General features: G+C 39.9%; 1 protein-coding gene across 8 annotated transcripts in view; it reads right to left on the bottom strand.

Annotated features, from left to right (window-relative positions):
• TRIM2 (tripartite motif containing 2) overlaps positions 1-1765 on the bottom strand; it is a 76020-nt gene extending 74255 nt beyond the window's left edge. For all 8 annotated transcript variants that reach the window (XM_026088224.1, XM_026088225.1, XM_026088226.1 and 5 more), the window contains exon 1: positions 1626-1765. The gene's annotated coding sequence lies outside the window, so the exon portion shown is untranslated. The remainder of the gene's footprint in view (positions 1-1625) is intronic.
• Between the last annotated feature and the right edge of the window lie 18326 nt (positions 1766-20091).

Raw genomic sequence — 20091 nt, 5'->3', positions numbered from 1 at the left:
AGATCAGAAGGAGAGTTGAGCCAAAGGTCTCCAGACTGAATCAGGGCTGTCTGCGGAAGCTGTGCACAGCCTCAAAACACAAGCAGCATGGGAGAGACGAGGGCAAGCTAGGCAACCTGGAAAGACCACGGCATCATCCACATCTTGGGAATTTCTTTCATTTTTTCACATGACTCAAGGCTAACAAAGATCTGAATGAAACTTCACTGATGAATTAAAGTCATTCCTGTGACTTTAAAAAGAGGCATTGTGAATATGCTTTTTACAGTGATAGTCTTCTTGTTTATTTCCAGGTATCTTCAACTCAAAGCCTCAGCTGACTTTTCTGGAGATCCTGGCACTTCTGGTTCAGAAGGGAGCTGAAGCAGAAGTACCCTGGTGAAAGGGCCATCCTAGCAATACTGAAGTGCTGTCATGGTACCATACAGTACATTTCCAGCCAGGCCAAAAGAAGGAAGCATGAAAAATATTGCTGCAGTCTGGTCTGCTTGAGACTTCCCACCCAGTTTTGTATGTTTGGATAAGCAGCCAAAACATGAAGTATTTCTCTCAGCCAATCCAAACCCTGTGAGGTGCACACAGACATCCCTAGAAATTATTAGTAGCATTGTCCAAAAGGATTTTGTAAAATAAATGAAAGGAAGAAAAAGAGATAATGTAGTCCAGTGACCTGAGCACTAGACTGTTGAGTGCTGTTACTTACTTTGCTCTGTGGTCTTGGGGAAGTCACTTAATCCATTGTATCGTTATTTGCTTCATTTATAAAATGAAGAAACGGAGATGAACTCCAGCTACCAAATGAAATCTGGACACAAACTTGCCAAAACTTCAGGGGCAGGCTGGTTCTGAGAATCTGCTTGGTCTCTAGCTCTGACAGGGACAGTAAGATTTACTTTGCAGGTGACAAGGGTGAAAGAGAAAGTCTGAAATGTCCATCAATACTTGCAATGCACTATTAAGATAAAGAATGCTTTTCTTTACCTTACATTACCAAGCATTTAAAATCCTGAACACCAGAAAGGACACATTAAAGACACAAAAAGTCAAGCTCATTCCATCCCTAGTCTTTGCTCCATGGAACTGTGATCATTTCCTAACAGCAACCAGCAAAGACTACTGAAATCTCTGATTATGAGTTTGCTTTTTCTACTACTAGGAATATATCTTAGAATACAACAACACCTATCAGCATTGTAAGCAGCATTAATTTTATAATGTCCCATATCTAGCCCTTTCACACTTTTCTGAACAACACTATTTATGACCTTGCAAAAACTGCTACACTTCAAAACACCACTGGACGATCAAATACTGGAAATGCAGCTAAAGAGGAGAACTAGATGCAGATTAATTAAAGTCCTATAAAAAAAAATACTGTGGCAAGTTTAAATGGGTTGTGTCCCTATTAACTTCTTTCCTCTTGCCTCTCAGGAGGTTTCATTTGAGTTTGAAATAGTTTAGTCCTTGTAGACATGACATTGCATACAAAGTAGCTGCTCTTTTACTTCAAACAGAGGAAAATATTTTAATAGCTGCCGCTGTGAATGATAATATCTACCTGCCTAGCTAAAACATCTATTCTTAACCTTATGCGAAAAGCCATAATGACACAGACGACTACTTACTAGTGTTTCATAGAGTCCATTCAGGAGTATCAGAGGTTGAAATTCACTGTGCCTCTGACCAGAAGATTTAGCTCCCTGCAGCGTTCAGACAGTTGGTCCCATTATGGCCATCGGGCGGCTGAGTTAAAGGGTGGCCCTGCACAAACATAAACAGCTTGTCAGCACAAGCCAAAGAGGCGGGCCTGCCCTGCCGGCCGCAATGCGAGCCAATGATTAGCCTCTTCACGTGCTGGCTGTTCAAGATACTGTGTTTCATTCTTAAGTAAGGGAGCGGGAGCGAGGGGGGCTGACTAGGAAGGACAAATGCTTGGCGGTTTACTGCTAAGCGCTTAAGGCGGAAGGAAAAAATCAATAAGTCACTTCAGGGAAAGCACATATTTGCTGCGCATACATGTAATTGCTTTTACAAAACCCACAGACATCACCGATGCATAGTTCTGCTTTTCAGTCAATGAAAAAATAAAATACTGTGAACCAAGATCAGCCCATATTCACGGTAGAGAAGTTTCATCTGCAAAGTCTCTGACTTTTCTTCTCTCCTCCCTTTTTCTTATCCTCATCCTTATTAACACACTTTGTTTCCTGACGCTGAGTTTTCTTACGTGTTGTCTGTCACAAATACCTTACCCTGACCTTCTGGACTGGACCCCTGACCTCACCAATCCCAGTACAGTTGCTTCCTTTTGCCTCCATCTTAACTGCTTGTTCTTTTCGTCCTGTTCTCCCCAAAATCACAGACACACCTTAGGCACCTCGGGGTGAGTTTTTTGTGAGACAGACAAGCTGATCTAGCAAATTATTGCTGCCAAGAGTGGAGGTTCAGGCTCTCCCCTCTCCCCTCCTCCTGCTGCCATTTCATGGAGAGGTAACGCAGCGCAGAAGTGAGTACTTCTGTGTCAGTTTAGTGATCCCAACAAAGAGACAGAAAAGGTATTGCACGAAGTGAATACTCCCTGAAATTTAAGCTCCTTCTGATCTTGCCTCAGCCATAGAAATTCATCTGTGATCCCACCTGTCTCCCCATGTTCCTATCTCCTTTGTTGCTTGAATTGAATTGCTCCTAGTTAATTGAATATGCTGCTTATGGCTACTGATCGCATTTCATCCCAGCTCTGTCCTACTTTCTTATTCTTCTAGTTTGGCTGCCAAGCCTGCCTGCCACCAAAATCAGTCTCATCAAGTCTCTTATAATTCCTCCCTGGATAAATATCATGCTTTGTACTTCAGCCTCATCCTCTTTGAGCTCTTTTCTGCTTTGGAAATAATGAAGATTCTCCTTAAAACTCATGCCATCTTTTGGGCTTCCACTGTTTTTTCTCTGACCTTTCTGATTAATTCCTCTCTCGGCATCTACCTCTTCCTCCCTCACATTCCCAAGGCAGCCTACTTCTTGTTATCCTCCTCTTCCCCTTTACATATTCTATCTGGCTGTTACTATTTGCTAGTACAGGTTCCTGTAGGACTTCTATGTCAATGATTTATAGCTGTACCTTTCCAATTTTTTGCTCTCTGCTTCCCTCTGATCCCATATTTTAGCCTGTGTTTTAGATATATTGCATTAATTGCCTTGACAGCTCCTAATTTTAAGATCCTTTTCTGGGTGCAAATTAAGGCAATCCAATCACACCACATCCTTTACTGTCCTTACAGTCTTGGCACAAGCCATTTCCCTCCCCCTCAGCTTTGGTAAAGGAGCTGAGCCCCCTGCAGAAGCAGATGCTGATATTAGCACGTTGTTCAGAGGGACAGGCATATCGCAGCTCTCAAGCTTCTGCTGACAGGCTGCATACGAGTTCTGGCACATATCACTGCAGCACAATGTGCTTGGGTCGTGTTTGCAAGTTTTTCTTCACAGCAAGGCATACTAGACACGTTCTTCACTTTAATGATATCTGAGATTCGAGTGCGATCACAGGGCTCCATCAGCTGCCACCCAAGTATAACCTACACTGCTTATGCTTTTATCCAGATTTCCTGCTTAATTAACCCTACGCTATCCACACTAACAGCATCATTATTTTACTGCAGCTTTCTTCTTCTGATATTTCTAAAATCTAAATCTCTGCTCAGACCTACTGTGTGATCACCACTTATTTTCACTGCTGAGCTTGGATCTTGTTCCCCATGCACCTACATTGTTCTCCTCTCCTTAGAAAAGTCAGCAACTGAGGTCATCTTTTGTTCCTTACCCCAACCACATTGCCCACATACCCATGAAAGCCAAGTTTTCTTGTCCTGAGCTTCAAGGCCTTTTCAGACTTTCTCCTTTGCTACTGATCAGCTCCCACGGCTCTCTTCATCACAACAAGGCCTGTCTTTTGAGCCCACTTCTCTCTTCCTATAAAGCCCTCTTTTTTCACCTCATCCTCTATGCACAGAATGCACTGCCTGATCAAATCAAGACATTTATTCCCCTTTCTTTTCCACAATCCACGTGTCACAAAATATAGAAAAAAATGTATTAGAATGAGGGTGAGGAGCAGTAAAGAAATGGGTGACAAGTCACACCAGAAAAAGAGATGTTCCATCTGCATGTATAAATTATACGTGCTCTTCTATCAACTGTATGCCATGTGTTACGCACCTTACACTGTTAGATTTTTAAGAGACAGGCTAGCCATCAAAATTCCTTGATAGATATGAATAAAGTGCCCAAACACAGTACGTGAGATTGTGAAAAGGGCCTGAACTGCTATGAAAAGACTGTTTGTAGATGCACAAGAAAAAGAAAGCTAGCTATTGCATCTCTGATTCCCATGGCAATTTAAGATGCTAATTTAGTGTAGCCACAAATAAACAAAAGAGAGAGCAAGAATGAGCTGATTTAGTGGACTATGCTGAAAAGGCACACTTTAGACAAAGTCACCCTGGGTATAACTCCTGTGACTCCACTCGTAGAATTGCGCCAAGGATGAAGCTGCCCCTTTGTCCTTAAGCCTTGTATGACCCAAGAAAACTATGACTAGCACTGGATGCAAACCCAAGCGCCATCTGTGAGTGAGGCTTCCCAAGACTGCCAGCCTGATTTAACAGCTCACTTTTACCAAAAGGATGGTCCTGTCCCCCATCCTGTTCCCAGCTGCACAGGCCTGTCCTCTCCCTTACACATGCTCCAGGAACAGCGTGAAGGCTCAGAGAGCCGATTCAAATTGCTGAGTGTGTTTTCCAGACAGGTTGATGATCCAACTCATCTCCCTGAGCTGTCAAACTGCACGAGAATCCGCAAAGGGAAGCAGTGAACACATGTAACTGAAAGCAGGAGAGGGAAAGTGGTGGGGATTGGGATCACCACCTTCTCTTTCAAAAGCAGAAAGCTAGCTGTCATCCCCAGAAACCTCAATCCATTCTGGGGTGGAGCCTAAGACTATGATCACCAAAACCATACCACTCTTAAATGCAAATTCCCAAAAGTTCCTGTGGCCTCAGGTTTTATTTCCAGCAAACACTAAAATGTTTTATTAAAATGTATTTTCCAGTGGAAAGTGAGGTTCTATTTTAATTAAATGCAAATTTCTGAAAACATAGTAATAATTGGATTTCCCAGGGAAATATTTGGATTGGGGAATGATTCTCATGGACTAAAAAATAAACATTTAAGTTTTCTACGACTGAAAACAGAAAGTATGTGGTTATGAATCACCAGAACTTAACTTTGCCTACATGCTACGCTGCAGGCTCCATAGGGTAACTTCTTGGCTCTGTCCCCTTCAATAGTGCCATCCATGTGGCTGSCTTCTATCATTTATTCTTTGCTTGGCAAAACTGATTTTTTCCTTTGCCTTTTTGTGGCCCCAGCCTAGCCTCACTCTCCTCTCCCCTTGTCTATGCTTCTTCTCAAAACACAATCCCAGCTAGATACCATTTTGCCAGACCCCCTGGGGAGGTTGACCCGGGGCGGGGGGGGCGGACCTGAGGCCTCCTGAGGCTCAGCCTCAACCAGCTCTTATCTGTGCTTTTGCTGGAAGGAGACATCTCTTGATTCCCCAGCAATAGCACCAGACCCTGCAACAGAGTGGAGTGAGAAGATTTTTGTGATGTTTTACTGGCCTGGTTTCAATTATAAAGTGGGTCACAAGTTATTACCAGAAAACACACAAGCTCAAGCAGCTAAAGAATTTGGATAGTGACAAAAGAAGTGAAACTCTGTAAATGAATTGTTTCATTTTTCTTAAGTAAAGGAAAACAAATGGCAGAAATAGCAAGGGGGAGCAATCACGTGCAGATGTAGCAAACTAACATATTAGACTGCAATCAATGGGAACTTGGGCTTAATCCCAGCTCAGACCATGTGCATTTTGAACTTTGAGCTCTTGGACCATTTCCTAATTAGAGAGTGAGCGACACACTGTGGAAATATTTAACCCTTTTGTAGTGCCTCACAGGATCAAGCAAGTGCCAGCAAAGACTCTAGGGATGTGCCTGAACCACCGAAGGCCACATCAGACTGCAGGAAATATCCCTGTGCTCCAAATGGTTTAGTGAAACCATGGCTGTCAGTACCTCACTCTGCATGGCTCCCTGCACAGAAAGGTCAGGCCTGCAACTGCTCCTCCTCGCACACCTTAGTGATTGCCAGGATCTCCCCTATCCTGCCAGCTCCCCATTCAGAATCTCTCTCTATTCAAGCCTTTCTGTGTCTCCTTCAAGCTTGTCAGTAATGCCACACCAAGGATCGGATCAAAATAGAGATACCCACCTGGAACCTAATAGTGTAAATAATGCCACATTGCCCACAGACTTGTTTCTCTACTTAGCAGTAATGAAGAAGCAGACTATTATAAAAAGTTTAACTGTACCCCAGAATACAAACTAGGTATACTTTCAGAGTATTTATAACATCATAACTTGTGTGGAAAGAAACAAAGGTTATACAGCCTATGTATATCAACAGCTGTCATATAATTTCTATCCTGTCTGTCACTAGGTTTCTAGTTAGATCTGGATTAGCCATTTCAGCTCTTATACCTCTCTCTAAAGTGGCAATATTGTCTTACTTATTTCACAGAACTACTGTGTGGATACATTTACACTGCTTTGAAGTTCTACCACTGAAGAGACAAACTGCTATTTCTTACATCCTTTATTTGGGAAATACAGCCTTCTAGAGCCAATAACACAGAGCAACTAACTAGTCAGGAAGGGTTTTATTCCCAACAGGAGTTTGCTGGATGATTTAATGCTTCTAATGTGGGCTTTCTTTGATTTATCGGGGTGCCAACAGGAGTTGGGAATCTCAGTGGGTTGAAAATTAAAATGGGAGAGCAGGCCATAAATGTTTCTTCTCCATCCAGCTCAACTGATTCATTTTTTCTGTAAATTTTGTCTAAACTTTCCTGCAGCCCCTCTAATGTCACTCATTCCAAACATAATACAAATATACTAATAGACGTACATGGGTAACGATTAACTTTGGGGACGTGAGCCCAGTAAATCTACAAGCTTCAATTCTCCCTCTGCAAGTTCACTCCTGATTTTCATTCAGTCCCATGTCCTGATAAGAGGTGGTTCAAGGGCCACACTTAGCACAGGGCTCAGGGGAGGCCTTTAAATACAAACTACTTTTTGCACATGCCTTCTATTTGGCATTCAGATATACTCTACCTTACTTTCAGACTAGGGGCCTCCATTTTCCATTTCACCTGAAGACAATGGCATCCCTAGCATCATTTGCTTTATTTGGGCAGTAACAAGGCTCCCTTTTTTACTTCCTTATTCCTCTAAATTCCTTGTAACCATAATCTTCCAAATAACGTGGAAGTACTTTGGAACCCAGATTTATTCCCAAAGTGGGTGAAGTGATATGCTAGAGATGCCTTGTTTATTAATATTATTTATTCATGGTGACTCTGTAGCACTGGAAAGYGTCAGTCATAAATTAGGACTACTGAGCTAGGCTCTTTCTGTAACAGAGAACCAAAAATCAAGAGTCTGGTAGTCTCAGAAAGTTTTTGAGCCTCCAGGTTTGTCTAGACTGCACTGTGACAGTAGAGCAGCAAGAAACATCAGTTAGCTCTAAAATATCTAGCTAGCATATGCGCTGCTAAGGTGTTAGAGAGGTGAGCCAAAAAGCAAAGTAGCCTGTCCTGAATATCATACTGCCATAACTAGACTTCCACAATACCTGGGCTGGCTAAAAGCTAGTTGAAGCCCTGCTATACTTCAGTACAGTCACTTCTCTATTTATTTCTCTGAATGAATCTAGACACAATGTTTAAATTCCACTTTTGTTCAGGGGTGACTCGTTCACCTCCTGTGGGATTTTTTTAAAATAATGCTGAAACACCCCTTAGCTATGATTAACTTTAGGGTTCACAAAAATATTTTAGAAGGACAAATGTTTTGCTTTTAGAACAGAGCTACATTCAGAGCATCAGGCACTTCAAAAAGGAGCCACCAACACCAGCAACACATACATCTGCCCTCATTTCAAATGGCACAAGATGACTTGTCTCCAAGGAATGCTTTTCTAGGTAATAGGATAAATATTTCTAGCAGTATCTTTGAAATAGACAAGTGGGCATGGAAAAACAAGCTGTCTCTGTCCTTAGGTATGATCTCTGCACTGTGGGCTTGTTCAAAAGGAAAAAAAAAACTAGCTTCCCCAGTTCCCCACACTTCTCTGTGAGCCAAGATGCCTCTGGTCACAAAAAAGAGCTCAGGGGAGATATTCAGAGGAGCCCTTTGTGAAGACCTTGTCATCATATAACAGATAGGTATGATTAATAAGAAGGCTGCCCTCAAGACAGCAGTGACTTCCGCTCCCATTATAACTCTGCTCATACTGAACTCAGCAGTAAATATCCCATTTGCTTCTGTTGCACAGGATAAAACCTCTGCATCAACAAGAGCAAAGGATGCTTGGAGACCAGGAGGTATTTACCCATCACAGGAGAAGCGGTTAGATTAGCAATGCAGTGACCTTGGTGCAAAGAAAGCACTGTAATATGTGCTTTCCTTTTAAGCATATGAGTACTCCCGCTGATTTCACTGTCACATCAACAAGGTCAGCCATGGATTTAGCCAGAAACTAAAAGGAATTAACTCCCCCTCACAGACACACACACACTTCCTCTGAATAATGGCCAGAGTGCTCCTCATCTCCGCATGCAGATGTGGCTCATCGCCCTCACCCCTCCCAGCATGGCCCAGAGTTTACCTCTCCTTGAATGGGATTACCCATGCATTTTACATCTGCTGTCTACTTGCTGAATCAGGAAGGGGGTTGGGGACATCAAGGAAATGCTACTCCCAGCTTTGCTTATACAACTCATTCCTACTTAGCAAGCCGAGAGAAAGTGTGCTAGTTACCTAGCATGTGGAAACACTTAAATAATTTAAACACTTGAAGTGGAACTGCAGAGGCACAACAAAGGTCAGAATCGTTCACTTGAAAGAACAAATGCTTTTAAGATAGCTTTTAAAGATGGTAGTGTGTGCTTACAGAAGCCCACAAGTCTGTGTGTTCATTATTCTCATATAACTGGCTAATATGAGAGAATTTTGAGGAGTTCTATGTGTTCTCAAGTGAGGTTCCTAATGATAAACCAGTTCCCTACAAAAACAGGGCCAGGCTAGTTTGCCAAGCAAAACCTTTATTGTAGAGGTATTCTGAACAGCAGGAGAGGGGAAAAAAAGAAGAGCTTAATATCAGAAGACATTACAATCTTTAGCCATGCAAGAGAACCCAATGAAAATATATATGTCCCCTGATCCATGTACCATATGGCTAAAGCCGTCATGTTACTCAGACCAAACCACCCCCCATCTGGATTTAATTATGCCATATCATTTTATAGCAGCCCAAGGAAACTGGACTAGAGGTCAAAATACTCCCAGAGTAACTCCTCAGGCAATCACACATATAAAAACCTGGTTAAAAACAAAGAGCGGAACATAGCAGCAGACTGAGCACACAAGTGTTTTTATTAAAGGCAAGAACGACAAAGAATTATAACAAAAAATGGATCACTGCAGAACAAAAGCAACAATTTTATTACCCATTTCTATACAGTCTATTCAATTCAAGCAGAACTACCAAACCGATGCATACTGCAAGACTGTAGTTCTGGTCAATATGCTCTTACTGATGGGAAAAAATATGGAATTCATGAAATATTGAAATGCTTCATAAATATATATGTATTTTAGAGTTCTGCAAGTATTTTAAATGAATTCTCATAAGAAAATACTTGTATAAGATTGTATGTTTATACAACAACTGTACGTTATGGGAAAAAATGCACATAAGAACATACCTGTAATTAGTATGGAAGGACAAAGGGCATGACTGGGAATTAAATATGATGGTATTTAATTTGTCATTTGAATGTGAGTCCAAAATCAAATAAATAGTATCTTTTTTATTTTCAAAACAAAAATGTCTAGATAGATTTCTTGCAAATGTTATCTGGGGGAAAAAATGTAACGTCTTTTGAAATATTACCTAGTCAGCAGAGAAGATGAGGACACTGTGTGTTCTATCTCAGGCAAATAAAGAAAAACATATATGCAAAAGCAATCAGATGCTATCTATATTAGCATAGGTTTTCTGAAGATATGCAGAATGAGAAAAAAGTAAAATCTCTATTATAACCTGGATCCAGGGTCACTATGATGTTTTTATAGTAATATCAAATCAGTTCCATCTCCATCTGCTTTCAGTTCTTATTTTTTACCTGCCATTAAAGAAAAATAAGCATTTCTTTCAGAATTCAGTCTTCTCATTGCTCTAAAAGTAACGAATATGCTGCCTCATTCCTTGAGGTAGGACTCACTGATTTCCGTTAAACAGGCACAGCTGCCTGATGCAGGCCAGTTCCCTGCCCTGGCCTTTGTGTTGACCTTGTCTACAAAATGGATTAAATGATAGCCTGCAGGCTGCTGTCCTATTTGCATGCAAGAAACAAAGTCTTTTGTGAGGCAACATTGCATAGAAGCACTGTGCATCTGCCCAACATTTGGATGAACAGCAGGCCTTGAAAATATCTGTGTATTTGCTTGTGTATTTGTCAAGATCAGCAATGTGGCATGTCTAAAGGAGGCTTCTTGCTTTGAACTGACTATTGTTAGCTCTTGGTTGCTCTCTGACTCAACCTCTACCAGAAAGAGACTTCACAAAGAGCTCAGATCAGAAGGAGGCTCTGATAATTCCTAGAATTAAACAATCGCTTGGATAAATGAAGTTACTTTAAAGATCTATTTCTCGGTCATTGTGAGGACAGGTAAAAGATAGCAAAAAGCACAAGTCAGGCAGAAGGGAAACTTATCCCCACTGGCATCTCCAGACATGATGACACTTAAACCAAAATACATGTGAACCCCTTGATATTCCAGAGGATTCAAGAGCAATAACAGACTAAAGAAAAGAACAGCCAATCTACACAGCACCTCATTTAAAGATGACAAATGAGAAAGTGCACGCAATTCAGAATAACAAGACACAAGCACTTTGCAACACAGTGCAACTCTGTAAGGGGAATATTTGCAGATTCAGGATTCTGTTTAACTTTTCAATAAGGCAAAGATTTATATTTTCCCAGTACCATTTCCAAAAATGAAACTGAAGAGGTATGGACAAATCTTCCTTCCTTCCTCACCCTCAGTAATTTCAGTCTCTGCAGCAAGTTCCAGTACCACTTTTCAGAACAGGAAGAACCCACAGAGACACTTAATACCATCCTCAACAGCACGAATCACCATTCAGATTTCTTCTGAGAAATCCTGTCACAGCCAGACCAAGGAAACTCTTTGCCACATGGAGCTACTGAATGTCATGATATCTGCCCAAAGCAGCATTTTCTTTTTCGTCTGTTTTACATTTTGGGTGTATTTTGACAGCAACATCTGTAAGCATGGTACTCTTATATTTCTGTACTAAAAGACCCTGCTTTCAGCAGTTAATAGATTGACTATCTTTAGTGGTTGGGGTGAAATTTTTCATGCTGGATGTTTGCCTTATTGTTAACAAAATTCAACCAAAATCACTGAGTTATTCCTGAGAACGAGAGTAAGGAAAAAAGATTGCTTTGCATAAAAAAAATTCTGGTGCCTTTATCTGAGAACCACCTGAAATCCTATGCTTTGTAGTAAGACCCTGAACATTAATCAATACAGAGAAACTTTATGCCAGGAGAATCTCTTTTTTTTTAAACCATATGAAAATATATACTAACTTCACTGCATCCTAATGCATACTCCTGTGGTCGCTGAATTTTTCACATGATGTAGGCAGCTTTCATTCTGTCCTTTCCTAATATTTGTCTAGCACATCACTAATAGCCTAAAAATATTTTTGTTATGCCATGGATGTGTTGATATGAATACATTTGTAGATATTTTTTAGACTTACTAGTTTAAACACATTAACAGAATTCACTAATATTTGAAGAAAGCCTGCTTTGGGCTGCTAACTTTTGACACCAATTAAAGACTTCTGTCTTCATTGCATAAGCAGTTAATGGGTCAAATCCCAACCATTTTTTCTTTCTAAAGTGATTCTACAAACCATCATAACATCTACTTCTTATAAGAACAATGCACACCTGGATTCAGGCACAGAATTTTTTGTTGAAGGGAACAAACAACTAGAACAAATCTCTAGATTAGATGAGACCAAACAACGAACATCTTTGGTTTGTGAAAAGTCTTTTCATCTCCATTCATAAGACTGATTTCTACTCTCCTACATAGTAAGCCTCAATCAGCAATTACAAAGAGAAGATTGATAACATGTAAACAGATAAAAATAGAAACCTCACTCAGAGAGATATTTTGTTCCAAAAAGAGAAACATTTCAGATATTCCATGACGCCCTCTAGAGTTGTCAGTACTGCTATCAAACTTATGTAAAAGGTTGCACCAAAGATAGGCATAAGTATAAGCCCTGCAGCAGAGGAAAATGTTAAACAAGACACATCAAACTGGTTCAACAAAAGAGACCAGATTCAATTCACAAAGCGCTGAAGGAAACTCTTTAATGTGAGGAAAAGTATCGCTATGGGTGGCTCTCTCAGAAAACAGTACCTTTTATATTGACCCATTACAAAAAAACCTCTATGTCAAAATTGTTCTTTTTCTTGCATATTGTACTAACACTATTCCCTCACCATTAGGGCTATTTCTTCACTATCTAGAGATAAGTTAGCCAGCTTGAAGACCTCATGATGGACAAGAAGCAGGCTGCAGGCTGTGTCCCCTCTGTAGGTGAGCAATAGCAGAAGGTCTTGGTCCAGAGGGAGCCAGTAGGATCTGCGCAGTGAGTGAAGCCACATGAATGGAAAAAAGAGACTCCCCTGTCACTGTATTTCTCTGAGTTGGCTCTTAGTGGGATCATACTTTGTCTATAGCAAATAAAACGGCTAACAATTGTTAGCAGCAACAATTGAGCCATTCATTGTGCCTTCTGCAAAATGACGGATGGAGTTTCTTGTACCATCCACACCCCAGCTCCACTCTTTATCAATTCCTCCTTCATGAAAGTTGTACTATTTGAGCATCTGTTCTGAATCAGTAGATAAACAAACTACTGTGGACTTATTTGTACACACGGCCATTGATAGACAGTGCAGTAAAGAGACACCAATCCAGGGATCTAGAGAATTGCATTGTCAATGTGACAGGCAGCACTACTCCTACTTTTAATCTCTGTATCTGCTTAAACCAATCAGTTGAAGAGCTCTCTTGAGCTCTCTGTAGTAAACACCTTTATTTAAACAGATCACCAGAAGCACAGAAGATTATACAGTGATGTTTTGCCAATTCTTGCTCCGGCCACACTCAAACTTTCCTCAGTGACAAATGGAGAGGAGGTGTATTTCAAGGAAAAGACTTTTCAGATGATAGGGTCGCAGCAGTGCGGGGTCTCTGTTACTGAAGAAGCTAAAGAATCTTTTCCCAGTTCCATTAGGCTGCAAAACATCAACTCTAATTTCTTCTCGGGCTACTTGGCTGGGGATCAAGAAGCATCAGAGAACTTCTTCTGACTGCCCTCCACTGCACTTGCATTCAGGTGATGTCCTCTGTGTGTCTAACTGCCCTCCCAGCTTCAAATAAAGCAAAGAAAAAATTTTCAGAAAACATTTTAAGGGCAGAAACATTTTACCTTAAGCTAATGATATGACCTTTTGTTGACCCAAGAAGATAAACTCATACTTGTTGAGAAATAAAAATAACAGTGTTTTGCGCTGCAATCCTCCCCTGCCTATGCTGATGATGACCAAGAAATGAGCATTTCTGGAAAAAAGAATTAGCTGCAATTACTATTTCAGTGCATGAAAAATCAAGGTCAGAATGAAGGCAAACCATCATGAGCTCTTAGTAATTACCATGAAAATAATGGCTTTTTTCTGATCGATAATTATTGATTTCTAGAAGGCCTCTGAGGTCCATGCCATGGTATTCATTATAAGCACTATACAAAGCTAGCCATGTTACAAGCCTCACTCTGTTACTCACAGCATGCTCTTAAAAACAAAATAAGCTGAACAAATTCTTTGTTTCCAATTTTAAATTGTACAGCCTTAATTTTGTAAAGAAAAGATGACTTTGGCCATCCCACTAGGTGGAACACTATGATGGTTGGAAGCCCTTTCAGGATAAAACTTTACCTTGAGAATAGGCACTATGAGCTACATTCATTTGTAGGATGGCTACATCTTGGCCCAGGGTTAATATATATATTGCCTTGGGAACTCCAAACATGCTAATATAATTTGAGTGTTAGTTGATTTAATTCTTTAACCAATTTTCAACCTCACTGATTCACTTTTACATAGCAATTACCTAATGTCTCAGCATTAACTAATGACGAATTTAAAATCTGTCTGAGGGCTGTACATACTGTAACAAGGCTACAACCACCTCTGGATTCCAATTTGTCAGTAGGCCAGCTCTCAGAATGTCAAGGGAACACAAACCCTATCCTCCTCTTTCAAAAACTAGCCCTGACACCAGGAGTAACCATTTCTCTGTGTTCTGCCGAGAGAGAGCCAAAGACACATATTTCAGTGAACCTCTTTCTATTCAAAGAAGAATGCAACCGTAGTTGGTTCACTGCAATGCATTCAACAGAAGAAGTTTGCTTTCAGTCTGTAGACTGTCTTGGTTCTTAAAAAATGCCCCTTGAACAAGTGACTTCCCACTGAATCAAAAAAAAAAAAAAAAAAAAAAAAAAAAGGAGAGTATTTAACTTTTTTGAAAGACTCCTCTAGATATGCAAAGGGGACTCCATACTTTGAAACCTTTAAATTAAGACTACCCATCTTTCTGAACAACAAACAAGCTGCACTGATTTGGCTACTTCTGATTTGCCAACTTTAAAATTGAGTCATCACTCTCAGGAATGCTTTGAAATTAGTGAATGATAGGACAGGGTTTCTCAACCTTCTTAGCAGCAATCCAGATCACTCTCAGGGATAAATTACTTTGCCTTTGACTTTCTAGGTTATCCATTTGGGAACCATATTATTGTCTCATTTAAAAAAAAAAAAAAACTCTCCCATTATTACTGAACTAATGAGTTCTGCAAAATCCTTTCAAAGCACTAGCTAACCAGATTGATAAAAAACACTGCTTTATCCATCAAGATCAAGCTAGATTTATGATTAATTGCATGCTTGCAAATAATCTTTCAGAACTGTTTTATTCATTGTTCCTTGTATGCAAGAAAGAAAAGACATCTAATGAGCACAATAGCCCTTCATGTTCAGCAGCTTGCATTCATTTAGATTCCTGCAACTGCTTTACAGAAGAGACAACACAGCCACTGTCAGAATATATTTAAATTTTGGCTGATATCAATGCCCGCTGTTAATTTTGAATATGTCACCACGGATACACACATTGCAGGATCAATGGAAAAGGCTATATTATTGCAAAGCATAGTTTCAAACTGCAGCCAACAAGAGTCAAGAAATTCAAGACAGTATCTTTCCAACTGCAACTTGGTTCCCTGGGCTTCTTCAGAATTTCTATTTCTGCATATACAATTAGGTTTATGCCCTCCTAATAAAAATGGCACTTAGAAATCATACTGGCTTGTGCAATATAATGTCCAGAAAAAATACTTATGCAATATTGTTCTGTTATTAATGGCATGTATTCAGATGCTATAGCCTTGCCACATGAAAGAAGATCTGAAGAGTGTATAAATCAAATAAATGAAATATGAAAACCTTCAGAATGGAACAGTGTATTACAATATGACTTTGTAAATCAGAGACTTTTTTTTCAATGAGTTCTGATGGCAGATTCAATCCTAATTTATGGGTATAAGAACTGCCACCTACTTTATACCATACCTTTCAAATAAAAGGTAGCAGAAAAGGTGATGTTCACAGATGTGTTATTTCTCCTGAAATCTACTTGTAAGATGGGTGATGAGCAGAGAGATGGGGAAAACTGGTCTTACAGAAATTACAGAGGAGGACTCTCATTCTGTATTATGATCCCCACTTTCCAGCTGCCTGAATCACAGTACATGACTCACAATGAGTCAGTTACTGTTTGACAATCATATGTCTTGTTGTTGCTGTTCCATTCCAATAATTAACATTGAAATTTAGATGATGTAAATAACCACAGGTAAACACACTTTAAGTTACTAGGGTAGTAATATTCATTATTAAGATTATGATAAATTTTATTAACTTAGTAGTTCATTAAGTTAATAATAAAACAGTCTAATGATTTTAAGGTGAATCTGCATCAGTGACCCACAACTATTTTGTAATTATAGTCATGTTTTGGTCAGTTGAGTTAATTTCAATTTATATACCTCATTAACTTAATAACTGAACATTAACAGCCTAAGGGAGATACTGCCAGCGAATCAGAAAGACAACTGTGAAATAAGGTCAAAGTTTTATGTAGTTTTGTTATTTTAATTTACACACAACCTCAAGCCCTTATCTACGCAGACTCTGGTATCCTCATGACCAATGCATTTATAACATACCACTGACATCTGTATTCTGAATTCAGATACAGAAGACAAACAAGGAAGTTGGTAACTATGTGATAAGGGGTTTGACAGCTGGACCACATATATTTGAAATATTTGCTTCTTCTTTCCCCTCTGGCTAAGTTTTTGCTTTAGCTTTAAAACAACTTGTAACTAATGTGGGGCTAAGCATTAGCTTCTGGTTCTTTTCAGTACCTAGCTCAGTGAACTTCCAATAACAGCGGTGTTCCCAGGTGCTACAATAATATAATGTGTGGAATAAAATGATAATGCCATTGCTGCAGTCAGAATTTCATATCAAATGTAATGATCAATGTTTAATAAACTGACCTCACTAACTTGCATCTGTGGATAGTCTGACACTGCACAGGTTCTTAGGAAACAACCAAGCCCTGTATAATTGGATTTAAAACAAATTATAACTGCTGATGAACATACTCATCTATTTTCCTCAGATTTTCTTCTCATGCAAAGTCCACAGAAAAACAGTAACATCTCTGTTTTATTTGTTATTCAAAATTATCAGGTGAAGATTAAATAGATGTGTCTATATGTGGATTGCTGTTTGAATATCAAATTCCAAAAGTTAATCTAGGTAGCTTTGTTGTGAATCATTATATTACTTGGTACCTCAGTTACCTTTTTATTCCTCAACTAGATGAGCATACTGCCATTCTACCAAACAGATTTAAGTCTTAGTAAACCCCAAATCACAAAAATGGTTGTGGAAAAGCAAACAAAAATTTGGAGAACACTGAAAGGAAAGAAGGAAGGAAGGATTAATTTCTACAAGATGTTTACGGGAATTTGTCCTTACCTACCTCATTTGATTCATAATTCTTCTTGTAGGGAATTAGGAGAGAGAAGGAGTGATCCCAGAATACTGACTGGAAAGAAAAGACCAACAGGGAGACTTAGTCTTTTCTGTGCCTACACTAAAACAAAAGTGGTCAAGGAATGTGAAGCTCAGTTTTGAAGAGGCAAGAGGTGAGGGGGGTTCCCTAGGAATAGAAGTGAAGGACACTGAAACACAGATAGAAAATTAGTTTCCTTGTAGAGAGAGAGAACTTGGAGTGACACAGAACTGTTCTGAAAGAGAAGGAAAAAAATGAAAGAAATATTGGAAAGGACTATATTCCTTTTCAGTACCTCAGTAAATGACAATGGATTTGGTACTATTAAGTCTTGCTGTTGACAACTCTACAGGGGGTACCTGCATTGGCAGTACACCCTGCATTTTGCACTTTGGGAAATACGGAGAATTTTCTTGAAAGGCAGCCAGTTGCTAACTGGCCAGTCAGGACTGGACTGGTACATTCACTGGCGTACCCCTTCTTAGGCTACAGGTGAGGTCAACCTCAGGGTAAATAGATTTTACCTGATCAACCATGTACACTGCCCAGCTTTCCTCAGGCGGAGGTAAAGGATCAGGCAGTTTCACACCTCCTCAAAATATTTAGGAGTGTGTGTGGGGGAAACAAGGCAGGCAATCATAGTTTCAGTGATCTGCTTCTGTGCTGTTTACCGGGGGTAAAGTTAACTGTGGGATGCTGACACACCAGCAAGTATGGGAATGCTCATGCCTTCAAATAAAGTTACAAAGCATTAAAGCACATAACAGCAAGTGAGGCTCCAGCTCAGAGCTACAGGGGTTGTCTAATATGCTATCAGAATTTCACCATCCTTCAGTCAGTCAGGGAACTTTGCCTAGGTTTCATCCAGATCAATTTACATCAGGAATAAAAGATTTGGGAGGAAAACTGGCATACGATGAAAAGTGCAACAGAAAAGGCAAAAAGCTGCTTTTTTTTGACATGTGTAAGGAAGATCCCTGAGCAGATTTTAAATAAAACACCTCTGAAAATTTTCAATTTATGCCCCAAATCTTCCTAGAAGAACTTCTGAAAGGATTCAGGGCACGTATAAATCATTTCTCTACATTTTAGGGACTTACGCAGGGGCTTTCAATGTTTAATCCAGGCAAGTAGTGGATTAACTGCTTTCAGCTGAGAGTCTGCCAGCTGACAACCTTTCCCTGCACACATGGCATTTGATGTCTGACATTTTAATATTTTGACATTTTTGTGAAAGACATTGTCCTGAAAGGTCACCACTTGTCTGAGCAGTTGGGTGGCTGCCATTCAGCCCTGGAAAGCTTAGCTTCACCAGCTGTCATCAAAAATGACCATTTTCATAGCTAAGTTTCAGGGAAGCTATATGAGGAGAAAGGAGACACAAGAGGAAGAAAAGCTCCAAAACCACCTTTCAGTTGTTGCAATGAAGACACCCATTTCTATACAAACATCTGTAAGATGAGAATGAAGTTTCGGAAAAGAGGCTTCTAAACAACAGATTGATCAAATATACCGGTATTATAACAGCGGTACCAAGAGGGTCATACCACAAGTATGTTGAGCACTCTACTTGCTGCAAAAAATACAACATAAACAGTCTCTTCTAAATCAATTCATGACAGTCATCTGTTAACTGTGACAATGGCATTTTCACATGGCTTAAAAGGCTTTCCCCAAGAAATAACAAATTCTGTAAATAAAGCAAGAAATGTGACATGGCAACTCAAGCAAACTGGCTACAGCACACATTTCTTGTGTGATTACCTGACATTTGCACTCTGTACTGCTTACAGGCTGTTTTCAATAAGCAAGTTTCATTCAGAGCATAATAAGAGCTCACCAGCTATAAACTCAATAAGACAACGGCACTACAGAAGCTTTGAATTAGAAAGAAGGCTCTAAAAACCAAGGTGCTGTTTCTATAGTGCGGTGAGACCACAAAACACTAACAAATACCAATTCTTTTCTGTACAGTATCAGCGCAACACTGAGAAACCTGCAACTCCACTGCTTTCCAACCACCATACTATCCTGCCTTCATGCCATAGAGCAGATAAAGATCATCTTCATGTACAGAGTGAGACTGGTGAAAAACATGCATCGCTCACCGTGCTACGTTCATTGTTCTTATCAGCTCAGATGCAGGTTTACTGGTCTCCCTTATGACGACAATTTGTTTGCACTTCTAATAATAAGGTAGTGTCCAGTTTCTTAATTAGAAGTCCAGTTCTGCGTTTATGGTTTCTTCAGGAAAAGATTCCAAGTGAAAAAAACATGGTAGATTTCTCTCCTATCTGTTCACAAGCAGTCTATTAATGCTGAAGTAGCTTTGTCACTGTGTATCTTATATGATCTACTCTAAACAGAAAACTATCTATCTAGAAGCGCTCCCTGTGTTTGCTTGGCTTCTCCCCTCACAGACGAACTGGCAAACAGACATCCCAAAAATCAGTGAACACAACTGCAAACTATTTGTTCTGGAAAGCTTTCATGCATCCCTTTCAGTAACTCTTCCACTGAAAGCAAAACAATACGGCAAAGAAGCGTTCCCTGTCAGAATGTTTTCAGCTTTCCTCTCTCGGCTTTCTCAACCAGCACGCTGAGGTAGAAACCTTAATTAGCAATCTGAAAGCAGCACATAGGCAAGGAATAC

This window comes from Apteryx rowi, unplaced genomic scaffold, assembly GCF_003343035.1.
Source record: "Apteryx rowi isolate R43461 unplaced genomic scaffold, aptRow1 scaffold_76, whole genome shotgun sequence".
Taxonomy (NCBI): Eukaryota; Metazoa; Chordata; class Aves; order Apterygiformes; family Apterygidae; genus Apteryx; species Apteryx rowi.
The sequence above is the reverse complement of the archived record's forward strand: the minus strand, read 5'-3'. Positions and strand labels throughout refer to the sequence as shown.